A 12,594-nucleotide genomic window follows, 5' to 3' on the forward strand; every position below is an offset into this window, starting at 1 on the left:
AGCTGAGCCACTCCTGGGTTCCTGGCCCAAAGAAACCAGGAGAGATAGGTGATTATTGCTATTTTAAGTCACTGAGTTTTGTGGTGTGTGTTACAAAGCAATAGGGAGCTACTATGCTGTCCTTATTTGCAGCTGAGTATTTATTATAGACCAATGAGAAGAGAATACAGGCAGACATAATAAATGCACGTCAAGTGAGAGATGAAATTTTGCAGTAGTTGGAATAGAGAACAATGTGACAAGTAAATGGCTCATCACAACCAGCTTGGTGTTTCTGTCAGGCTGAACTCAAAGGAATCTTTGTTCCATCAATACCCTACTCAAATTGCAAGCAGTTAGTGGGTTTCAGCAAAACAACTTCAAGGACATTTAACAAATGCAGTCGATTTTAATTGTATTAGCTTTGCTTGGCATTTTTTTTTTCTGATTTTCTTGGACGTTGTAATTCCTTATATCTAGTTTTATACGTAGGCATTTAAGTAACATTATAATAGAATACTTAAGTCAGCACCAGAGAACCACAATTATTTTTTTCTTTAAGAGGAATCTTAGGGGGCAGCCTGGGTGGCTCAGCGGTTTAGCACCACCTTCAGCCTAGGGCATGATCCTGGAAACACGGGATCGAGTCCCACATTGGGCTCCCTGCATAGAGCCTGCTTCTCCCTCTGCCTGTGTCTCTGCCTCTCTCTCTCTCTCTCTCTCCTCTGTCTCTCATGAATAAATAAATAAAATCTTAAAAAAAAAAAAAAAGAGGAATCTTGGGGCACCTGGGTGGTTCAGTAGTTGAGCATCTGCCTTTGGCTCAGGCCGTGATCCCAGGGTCCTGGGATCGAGTCCCCCTATGTCACTGCCTCACTCTCTCTGTCTTTTATGAAGAAAAAAATAAAAATCTTAAAAAAAAAATAAGAGGAATCTTAAGTTTCAGAATCACTGAGGGGAGAATCTTCGGATAGGGATCTGCATCTACAACACAATATTATGTCATTAGCTGTTAAAGAGGAGTACCTACTGCTCTTCACCGTAGAGCATTTTTCTTGATTGTCCATATATGTAGCAGTTCGAGTGCAAGTCTTGTGCATCTGTCTTCAAGTCTCCCAGTTGTTGAAGCTTTGCATTTGGAACCTCTGTGGATGACAACGATATGTTCAGTCTATGTATTCTTGTATACACAGCCTGACTTTTTCATTAGCAATCACATATTTCTCCTATTCATCAGTTTCAGCCAGATGATGGCCACCTGTCTTTGTATTGCCCTTGACCACCCCAAATTAAACTTTTGAGTAGAGCAATTAAATTATATTTTAAATCAGGCCATTATAAATGTAACTTTCAATTCTGGTGAATACTCATTCACTTGTTTTTAGATTATGCTTACACCAAAATACAGGAATTAATTTGTAGCTTATGTTAATACATGTAAATGTATATTTTTGTTTTTGTTTTATGCGGGTGACTGGTAACTATAACACATGGCTTTCTGTTCCATGCTATGAAAAATATCTGAAAGTAGCTTGACTTCTTAAACCAAATGACAGATGATTAATTTTTATAATAACATTTATATTATTGATTGTACCCTTGAAGTATTTACATATTATGGTATTTAACACTTTTTATATATTATTTTGTTTAATCCATAGAATTTACCTAATGGTTTAGGTAAAAATATCATTTTACAGAGGCTCAGAAGGATCGTCATTTGTCAAAAGATAACATAGCTGGAAATAGAAGAGCTAAGATTTGAATCCAAATAGGTTGGCCTTTAACAACTCAGAATTCTCTTGAATTCTAAACTCTCTTGACTTGTCATACATTCTTGTTTACCGTATTTCAGTAAAGCTAAGTTGTTATCAATTGTAAGGTGTTCCATTATTTGTGTGCCAGGAAAACAATGACAGTTAACACTATGATGCAAAGTTTTAATACTAGAAATTTTACTTTATTTACTTATTGATTTGATAATGTTCTACATAATAAACAGACCCAGTTAGACATAACATTACTGTTGTACATATATAAAAGGGAAAGCAAAAATAAATAAATGGGAGCAGGTGTTTTTCTAGAGTCTGGCTCTTCTGAATTATTTTGTAGGTGAAAGTCATCAGTGTTTGTATTTTTCTACATTGTCATATTCCATGTCAGTGAGAGGATTGATGAACTAGCATTTCTTAAAAGAATGCTTCATTATTGGACCTGATTTTTCTTCCAAACTGCTATCATCTTTTTTCCAAACTTTGAAATGTATGTCCAGGCAAAACCAATGCCACTCGTTTAAATATTAAAAAAATGTACATCTTAGAGTTAATGGAATATGATATTATGTTTCCTACAGACCATGTTAAAAAATCAACCATCCAGAAATTTAAGTATTTTATAATATTTTAGCTATTCTAGGCATCTAGGTCTAATCTCAGACACTAGCCTCCTGTGGATCATCAGTATACATTTACGTTGCTTTACATACATTTCTCCATTTGTTGAATGCTTATGATACATCAAGTTCTGATCTAGAGTCTTTGCATGTGTTAATTCACCAAGGAGCAGCATACTGTCCCATCGTATCAATGAAGAAACTGAGATTTAGAGTTCAAATAATTTTTTCAGTCACATTGCTTCCTAATTGGCAAAGCCAGGATTTGATTTCAATCTCCTGGGCACCAGCATCCATTTTGCCAACTATTTTGCTATAGTACCATCACATGAACACAATTATTGGCATTGGTAGAGTTTTTTTTTTTTATGATAGTCACAGAGAGAGAGAGAGAGAGAGAGAGAGGCAGAGACATAGGCAGAGGGAGAAGCAGGCTCCATGCACCGGGAGCCCGACGTGGGATTCGATCCCGGGTCTCCAGGATCGCGCCCTGGGCCAAAGGCAGGCGCTAAACTGCTGCGCCATGCAGGGATCCCTTATTGGCATTGTTAGAATTGGTAACAGATATTAATGATCCTTATTATGTGCTATGTAAATTATTTTTACTTCCCTTAGCCTTCCCTCTGCCTGCACATGGGTATATAAAGTACCATGAACAGGGATTTTTACTGACTCCTCTCCCCAAAGCCAGTAACCCTTCAGGGACTGATCTGGATATAATGGGCCAATATTTCTTACAGTCTGGCAATGCATCACTCCTATGGTTGTCTTGCTTTAAAGGTTTCTGGGAGAATTATCTAAAAATGACCATATCACAGGACTCTTACAAGACATAGATCCAAGCACGCCTATTTACCAGTGATCAGAAAATTTCATCTTGGCAATCATTCTATAGGAAATTAATGTGCTTCCTTCACACGTTTGTGGCCTGGCATATGAAATGAAAGAATATGTGAATTGTTGTATGTTGTGCCTGAAGCTGAAGGTTTTATTATTTATCTGCTGCCCAGGATAGCCATGCCTAGGTAATTATGTTGCTCTTAAAAAGAAGGAAAATAATCTCAGAGGTACCCTGACCTCATTTTATAAACTGGAGGTCAGCGGCACAAATATTTCGCAATACTCCTAAACCTTATGCTGTGCAAGTAACTAATCCAAGTATCACTCACAAAATAAAGTGAAGCAGCTCTTTGAACATCAGGTCATGGATTTGGGGAACCTTCACTTAAAGAGTTCTGCCACAGTATCTTGAGATACTGCCTTTTAACCAATCTGTCCAGGTGTTTGGCAACAAAAGGATCCCTGTAATTTCTAGAACTCGAGGGCCATGCTTTGCTGGAGAAAAGTCAGTTTCCTCTGGAAAGGTTTGTGAGACACTATGAACTCATGCACTGGGCGAGATGTTCATGTGCTTCCTCCCATTGTCTCAGGTCTCACATCTGGTGCCACCATCTTCCAGATACCTAAAGGTGAAATGATCCTTGACTTGCCCAGATAACTCTTACTTGGTCCCTCTGCAATCCAACCTTGAGTCCTATTTCTTCTGCCTCCTCAATACCTCCCTAATCTGCCCACTTCTTTCCAACCCACTGTGTCTTCCAGTCACCGCCATAGCCCCCCTGGCCAGCTGCCCTGCCCTCAGCTTGATCTCACCGATCCTGGGGTACCTGTGTGGCTCAGTGGTTGAGCATTTCCTTTGGCTCAGGTCATGATCCTGGGGTCCTGGGATTGAGTCCCTTATCAGCTCTCCACAGGGAGCCTGATTCTCCTTCTTCCTATGTCTCTGCCCCTCTCTCTCTCTGTGTCTCTTATGAATAAATAAATAAACTCTTTTAAAAAAAAAAGTCTCACAGATCCTGTCTGCCTTCAATCCTGCTATTTATGAAAATACAAAGTCTGATCTCTTCACTCCCTGGCTTAAACTCTTCGATGGCTTCCTGTGGCTCTTGAAATAAGGCCCCTAGTTTGTCATAGAGGTTACAAGGCCCTTCATGATGAGGACCCCTGGATTTCCCAAGCCCCATCTCTCTCCTTCCCCCCCACCCCCAGCCAATGCCCGTTTCTCTGCTTCAGTCAAATGGAACAACTTTCAACAACTCATTTGCCCCCCCTGCAGCTCTTTACACTGTCTATAATATCCTGCCTTTCAAGTCCAAAGTTAGATTTTATATCCTTTTAGGGGGACTTCTTCCACACACAGCCTGGTGCCCCCCTGTACTTTGCTCTTCATGATTATTCTCTCACTTAGCTAATTCTATAGTTACCCCTTATATATTTCACCAACTATGAATTCCTTGAGACAGAAACAGTTTCTTGTTCACTGTTCTACATGAAGGCAGTGGTTTCCATACTGTGTATAGATAGCCGTGGTGACAATATGAAGCAGTATACAGATGCTCTTTTTAAGATTTTATTTATTTAAATAATAAGAGAGAGAGCACAAATGGGAGGAGGGGCAGAGAGAGAGGGAGAAGCATCCTCCCTGCTGAGCAAGGAGCTTGATGTGGAGCTTGATCCCATGACACTGGGATGAAGGCAGAAGGAAAACACCTGAGCTGAAAGCAGACACTTAACGGACTGAGCCATCCAGGCGCCCCTCGATGCTCTTTTTAAAACTTAAAAATTGCTCCACATTTTTAATGTTTATCTTCTGTTTATGACAAATGGTGTTTGTTTTCTTTATTATGGAACTTGAATGCACAGAAGTGGATTAACTGTGATCCTTGTTCTATGACACAGTCACCACTAGCCCTTGAATGGACCCACTTATATTTATTTTGCCGTGTTATATCATAACAAGCATCTCCAAATTCACTATGCAAGGCAAAAGCTAAGATCTTCATGGCAGCTGACATTCACCCAAATGGTACACTCATTCTCTTCTACATCCTTCCACCTGACCCTGCATGCTATCATCACCTTTCTCTTGTTTTCTGTTTGAATAGTTTAATTGCCTCTGTATTTCTAAACTTATTTTTCTTACACTGGTTGTTTTTAACTTTATAAAAAGGATACTATGTGTACACAATATTTGGGGACGTTTTTCCACTTACTATCATGTTGCTAAGAGCCATGATTTTTGTTGTATTGCTATATGTCACTGCAGTGCATTTGGCTTGCCTGCTATATTATGTTCCTCTGATGAATCTACCACAGCTTAAGCATCCATTTGCCCACTATTGATAGGCATTTGGTTGTCTTCTCATGTTTGTCTCCTCATGTTTGCCATGTGCACAACCATGATTATTTGAGTGCATGTCACCTATTGGACATGACAAGCATTTCCCTGGAGTAGAACTTCTGGATCACAGAGTATGTAAATCTTTAATTCTAGGAGATAATACCAAACTAGAAATCAATGAGTGGGCACCGATTTGTTACTTCTACCAGGGTCTATGAAATCCTATGGACTCAAATCCTCTCTGGTATTTAGTATTGTCAGACTTTTCCATTTTGGTCACTCAGATACCAGTAAAATGCTCTCTTGTGTAATCTTGATTTGCATTTCCCCGATTATTAGTAATATTGAACATTTCTTCGTACATCTGTTGTACATATGTGTTTTCTCTGAAATGCTTATTCTTGTCTTTTGCCCATTTTTCTGTTGGATTGTTTGTGTTGTTCATATTAACTTGTATGCATTTTAACATTTTGATACCAATTCATTGTAGATTAATATGTACTTGTTGCAGAATATTTTATTGAAGTTAACTTATCTTTATCATATCTTTAAGCTATCCTAATGAGTAAAGGTTGCTAACATACCCCACACATGACATTCTACAGTACCAAAGTAGACTTCTGGATAACATGAAATTACCCAGTTTCTTAACTGACAAAATAGGTTGTGGTGGAGATTTTCCTCTATACTAGAGCTCTTTGGGAACTAGAACCTACTTCTATCCACATTTCCATAAGGGCCTAGGCACTCAGCTAGCACTTGCTGCAATGAACTGAAATACTTTGTGGAAACAGGCACATTAATAAGAACATTGACCCTCTGAGTTGTTTAAACAGATGGCTTGTTTCTGAAAAACCAAAAAAAAAAAAAAAGTAAAAGAAACTAAAGAATGGGATTGATCTCCAGGTGATCTTCACAGTTGTGGGGAAATGGTGTTTTTGGCAGGCTGTCTCATATGGTCACATGGGCCATTCCCTCCTTTTCTAAGACTGTATTTTGGAATGCTTTGGTATTTGGGGTATAGGTAATTTTGACGGACTCATCTGAAAGAGAGTTTCACATATATTGCAAAAATTCTCTTTGGAGCTAAAAAAAAAGTGAAAGAAATAAAAATTAAATACTACTCCTTCTTAAATAGCTTCTAGGATTTAAAAATCTCCCCACTCCCACAAACAGACCTACCTAGGTCTTTTTCTTTTTCATTCTTTAGCTCTCAGAGAGGTACAAAGCAAGACGTATCAACATGGCCAATTTAATATAAAAGCATAGTGTAAAATGTTCAGTTTTTTAAAGATTTTATTTATTTATTTGACAAAGAGAGAGCACAAGCAAGGGGAAGCAGCAGGCAGAGGGAGAGGGAAAAGCAGGTGGAGAGAGAGGGAAAAGCAGGCTTCCTGCTGAGCAAGGAGCCCAATGTGGCCCTTGATCCCAGGATCTTGGGATCATGACCTGAGCTGAAGGCAGTCACCTAACCAACTAAGCTATCCAGGTGCCCTAAAATGTTAATTTTTAATCTGCTTCTTTTTTACCTAAAATATGGAGTCAACCAAGCTCTCTGAGGCTTTTCCTGTGACTCCCACCCACCCTATACCTAGCACTCCCATCCATTTCCCGTGAGGGCCAAGACAGCAGCAGGAATAATTTGGGCCTGCATGATGCAGTGAGAGGAGATCTATTTTATACCTTATTTGGCAATGTTTCTCAATATGAAAATTCTGTAGTGTATCTTTACATTTTAAAGTATTTTATAGTGTATTTAATAATCTAGAACACTACATATTCACATACATATAGGATGAGGAGCACCATGACACACACCCCTGTGTACCCGTCATCAAGGCTGAGTAACAGAACTTTGCTAGTCCTAATACAACACCTCATATTATTCCTCTCCATTCTCATTGATTTACTTATTGAAAAATACTTTTTGCATGACCATTATGTGTCAAGCACTGTTCTAGTCACTGAAAAACATTAAAATAGAAAAACTGACAATAAGTCCCGACGCGCAGAGCCTACATTTTATAAAAGGAAAGTACTGTTTTGAATTTCGCATTCACCATTCCCTTTTCTTCCCTCATAATTTTACTATATATAGTATATATTCATATATATATAAATATCTAAATAATATATTAGTTTACTATCTTTTAAACCTTGCTTTTTTTTCATTTAAATATTTTTATGCATGAAATGTTAGTTCATTCATTTTCACTGTTTGTGGACTTTTATTTCATGATTATACTTCACATTTTCCTGTTTGTGGATATTTGGATTGTCTTTAGATTTTTGCTTTTGCAAAAAAAAGCTACTTAGAAAAGATATCCTACAACATATGTTTCTGTGTCTTGATCCTTTTGCTTACTGTTATGTTCATGAGATTCACTTCCATTGTGTGTAGCAATAATTCATTACTGTATAGTTTTCCACTGTATGTACGTACCTGATTTTTTTATAATTCTGTGTTTTAACATTTATTTTTAGCATTTATTTAATGATATGTTTGCATGTTTTTAGAGCATGTATTTGTGTTGAGTATTACTGGATCTTAAGATAGGCATATGCCCAATTTTAGTAAATCCTGTCAAATGATTATATTTAAGGTTGTTCTACAATTTGCATTCCCATAGTGGAGTATGAGAGTAACCATTCTGGTGACTGTATATCACACTGTACTTTTAATTTCCATTTACCTGATGATGAGTGAAGATGAGCATTTTTACAAAAGTTTGCGGGTTGCCTAATATATTTTATCAAGTAGTGGTTTAACACTTTTGCCCACTATCTCTTTCTCATTGATCTGAAAAAAGTGTATACAGAAATACTCCCAAACATATAAAAGATAGGACCACCGATAAATCATTAAGTGGAAGTGGCAATAATAGCCAAAATTGTTTCACTCCCAATCTCAGAGGTAAAAATTCAACATTTCACTTAAATGTGACAACAAAGGTTTTAAAAGGTGATTTATCGTATTATTAAAAATCTATTTTCAGGGGAAAAAATTGACTTGTACATTTACATTCTGAAAATATCCTTGTCAATTTTTGACATTAAGGTTATGCTGGCCTCAAAAATACCCTGGAAAATGATACCTCTATATTCGGGATATTTTCTTCTGGTCCACTGCTCCTTTTACTAATTCTTTCTTCTAACCTTCAGTATCTAATCTTCTATTAAGCCCGTTGATTTCAGTTCTGAAATTCAGTGATTGTATTTTAAAATTCTCCAATTTCCAGTTGATCCTTTTACATAATATTGAGTTTTCCACCAAAATTTCTCACCTCATTATTTAATATTTTAGCATGTTAATCTTGATTATTTTAATATCCATGTCTGATAGCAAAAAATATCTGGATATCTTATGGGTCTGTTTCTACTACTTGTTATTTTCTATTACTTTTAGTCAATTCTTATCGTTTCGTGTGTCTCATTATTTTTGTTTGAGCACTAAACATGGTAATGAAAACTGGAAACAATTTCAGGCTCTCATTTTTTTTTTTTTTTTTAATAGTAGCAAACTCCTTAAGGAGATGAGCTGTTCAGGTTATAGGTCCACCTTTTTGGGATTCAACTTTTCCTCCAATCCTAGAATTGCAAATTCTTACTGTATCAGTATTGTATTGTCCATGCTTTCAAAGAAATCTTTTAAGAAATTTTGTCAAGGGACGCCTGGGTGGCTCAGTTGGTTAAGCATCTGCCTTTGACTCAAGTCATGGTCCTGGGACCCTATGATTGAGCCTCACATCAGTCTCTGCTCAGTGAGGAGCCTACTTCTCCCTCTTCCCCTTCCCTACCCTCCCTTCATGCTTATTCTTGCTCTCACTCTCTCTCTCTCATAGATGGATAAAATCTTTAAAAACAAAAAAAGAAAGAAATTTTGCCAAGTTTGTCTAGTTATTATCAGAGGAGAGATTGTCTGAAATAAGCTAGTATGCTATTGCCAGAAGTAGCACTATCATTGCATTTTAATTTGCATTTTCTACATTTCAAATGAGTTGTCCAACACTTTCAAAAGCCAAATTACTAGTGTTTTCACTTATGCAAATTTTTCTATTTAATGATTAGTTTCTTTTTAACGATCTATAGAAATTCTTTATGTCATCTAGATTTTTCTTGTTATTGCATGTATTTTAAATTCTAATTACAATTTATCTTTTTATTTATTTTGATGAACTCGTGTATTTTCTAACATGGCCATATTCTTCAATCATTTCCCTTTTGTTGTGTGCCTTTTACTTGTTTAGGAACTCCTTTCCCATCTGAAGATCATAAAAATTTTCTCCTGTATTTCTTCCTAATCATACTGAAGTTTTTCTTTTAACTTCTATCTTTAATCTATCTTCTATTCATGTTAGTATTTGGAGTGAAGTAGGGATTCAATTTTACCTTTTCATATGGGTAGGAATTCAACCTGAAACCATTTATTGAGACAAGGAATTGACCTACATAGAAAGCACTTTAACTTCAGAACAACTTGTTTCAGGGAACTATGCTCCAAGTATAGGAGGTCCCTGTTGTCTTAGTATTCATCATCTGTGTCCCTGAAAGTGCCAATGATTTCTTTGAAATCTAGTCTTCCCTCAACCCTCTGACTTGATTTTTAGCTTCTTCCCTCTTGTGTGAATAGTATTTGTTAGTCAGTATCTCATAGGTTGTTAGCTGTTTTTAAAATCCCCAAAATATAGTGCATAAACCATGAAAATGGATAACAAAATAAAATGACAAATCCTGCAAAAGATGTGGGATCTTATAAATTGAGTATAATTGCTTTAATCATCCCCAAAGACAATGGCAGATAGGAAAATGGCAGAATCAGTAACAAAAGAACAGAACATAAGCAATTGAGGTAACACTATAGATGCTTTAAAAGACAATGACTTTAACATCAAAATTTAGGGACTGATCCTTGAGAAAAATTTATACATTTCACGTATATCATCGCAAACTGATCTCCATGAGTACAATGCAAAAGTAAATTTAGCAATGTCTTATAGTTCAATTTTTTTTTGAAGTACAGTTGACATATACTATTAGTTTCAGGTGTACAACATAGTGATTGGACAATTCTGTACGTGATGAAATGCGCACCACAATAGGAGTAGTTGCCATCTGTCACCATAGAAAGTTATTACAGTATCATTAATTATATTTCTGATGCTGTATTTTTCATCCCCATTACTTATATTACAATTGGAAGTTTGTACCTCTTCATCTCCTTCGGCTTTTTTGCCTATGCCCTCATCCCCTCTATCCTCCTGGGAATCACCATTTGTTCTCTGTACTTATGAATCTGTTTCTGTTTTGTTTGTTCATTTATTTGTTTTTTAGACTTCAAATATAAATACAATCATATAGGCTTTTATCTTTCTCTGTCTGACTTATCTCACTTAGCATAATACCTCCTAGGTCACTCAAACTGTTACAAATGGCAAGATTTCATTCTTTTTATGGCTGAGTAATATTCCATTTTATCTATCTATCTGTCTATCTATCTATATCCCATATATTCTTTATCCATTTATCTATTGATAGACATTGGGTTGCTTCCATTTCCTGGGTATTGTAAATAATGCTGTGATGAACATAAGGTTGCATATCTTTTTGAATTGGTGTTTTCATTTCTTTTCTTTTTTCTTTTTTTTTAAAGTCAATACCCAGAAATATAATTACTGGATTATATGGTATTTTTATTTTTAACTTTCTGAGGAACCCCCATACTGTTTTCCATAGCAGCTGCACCAATTTATCTTCCAAAGAATAGTGCATGAGGGTTCCTTTTTCTCCACATCCTCATCAACACTTTTTATTTCTTGCCTTTTTGATACTAGCCATTGTGATAGCTGTGAGGTGATGTCTCATTTTGGTTTTGATTTGCGTCGCCCTGATGATTAATGATGTTGAACATTTCTTCACGTGTCTTTTCGCCATCTGTATGTCTTCTTTGGAAAAATGTCTATTAAAGTCTGCCCATTTTTTTTTTGTTTTTATTGGTGTTCAACTTGCCAACATATAGAATAACGCCCAGTGCTCATCCCATCAAGTTCCCCCCTCAGTGCCCATAACCCAGTCACCCCCACCCCCGCCCACCTCCCTTTCCACCACCCCTGTTTGTTTCCCAGAGTTAGGAGTCTCTTATGTTCTGTCTCCGCTTCTGATATTTCCCACTTATTTTTTCTCCTTTCCCCTTTATTCCCTTTCACTATTTTTTATATTCCCCAAATGAATGAGACCATATAATTATTGTCCTTCTCCGATTGACTTACTTCACTCAGCATAATACCCTCCAGTTCCATCCACGTCAAAGCAAATGGTGGGTATTTGTCATTTCTAATGGCTGAGTAATATTCCATTGTATACATAGACCACAGCTTCTTTATCCATTCATCTTTCGATGGACACCGAGGCTCCTTCCACAGTTTGGCTATTGTGGCCATTGCTGCTATAAACATCGGGGTGCAGGTGTCCCAGCGTTTCATTGCATCTGTATCTTTGGGGTAAATCCCCAGCAGTGCAACTGCTGGGTCATAGGGCAGGTCTATTTTTAACTCTTTGAGGAACCTCCACACAGTTTTCCAGAGTGGCTGCACCAGTTCACATTCCTACCAATAGTGCAAGAGGGTTCCCCTTTCTCCACATCCTCTCCAATATTTGTTGCTTCCTGTCTTGTTAATTTTCACCATTCTCACCGGTGTGAGGTGATATATCATTGTGGTTTTGATTTGTATTTCCCTGATGATCTGCCCGTTTTTAAATCAGATTACTACTATTATTGTTGTTGAATTGTATAAATTCTTTATATATCTTAGATATTAACCTCTTATCAAATATATTGATTACAAATATCTTCTTAGTAAGTTGCCTTTTTGTTTTGGTGATGATTTCCCTTGCTCTGCAAAAGCTGTTTAATGTTATATAGTTCCATTGGTTATTTTTGCTATTATTTCCCTTGCCTGAGGAGATGAGTCTAGAAAAATATTGCGAAAGCTGATGTCCAAGAGTTTACTGCTTATGTTCTCTTTTATTTTTATGGTTTTAGGTC

At 36.8% G+C, this 12,594-nt stretch overlaps 1 protein-coding gene across 49 annotated transcripts in view; it reads right to left on the minus strand.

Moving 5' to 3' along the window:
* LOC144289788 (uncharacterized) overlaps nt 1–12,594 on the minus strand; it is a 392,823-nt gene that overhangs the window by 289,427 nt on the left and 90,802 nt on the right. For 46 of the 49 annotated variants that reach the window (XR_013357722.1, XR_013357721.1, XR_013357739.1 and 43 more), the window contains one exon: nt 1,010–1,124. The gene's annotated coding sequence lies outside the window, so the exon portion shown is untranslated. Of the gene's footprint in view, nt 1–1,005; nt 1,125–12,594 lie in introns of all 49 variants that reach the window. The other 3 variants (XR_013357731.1, XR_013357707.1, XM_077858196.1) reach the window with 1 other exon arrangement.

This window comes from Canis aureus, chromosome 19 (assembly GCF_053574225.1).
Source record: "Canis aureus isolate CA01 chromosome 19, VMU_Caureus_v.1.0, whole genome shotgun sequence".
Classification (NCBI taxonomy): Eukaryota; Metazoa; Chordata; class Mammalia; order Carnivora; family Canidae; genus Canis; species Canis aureus.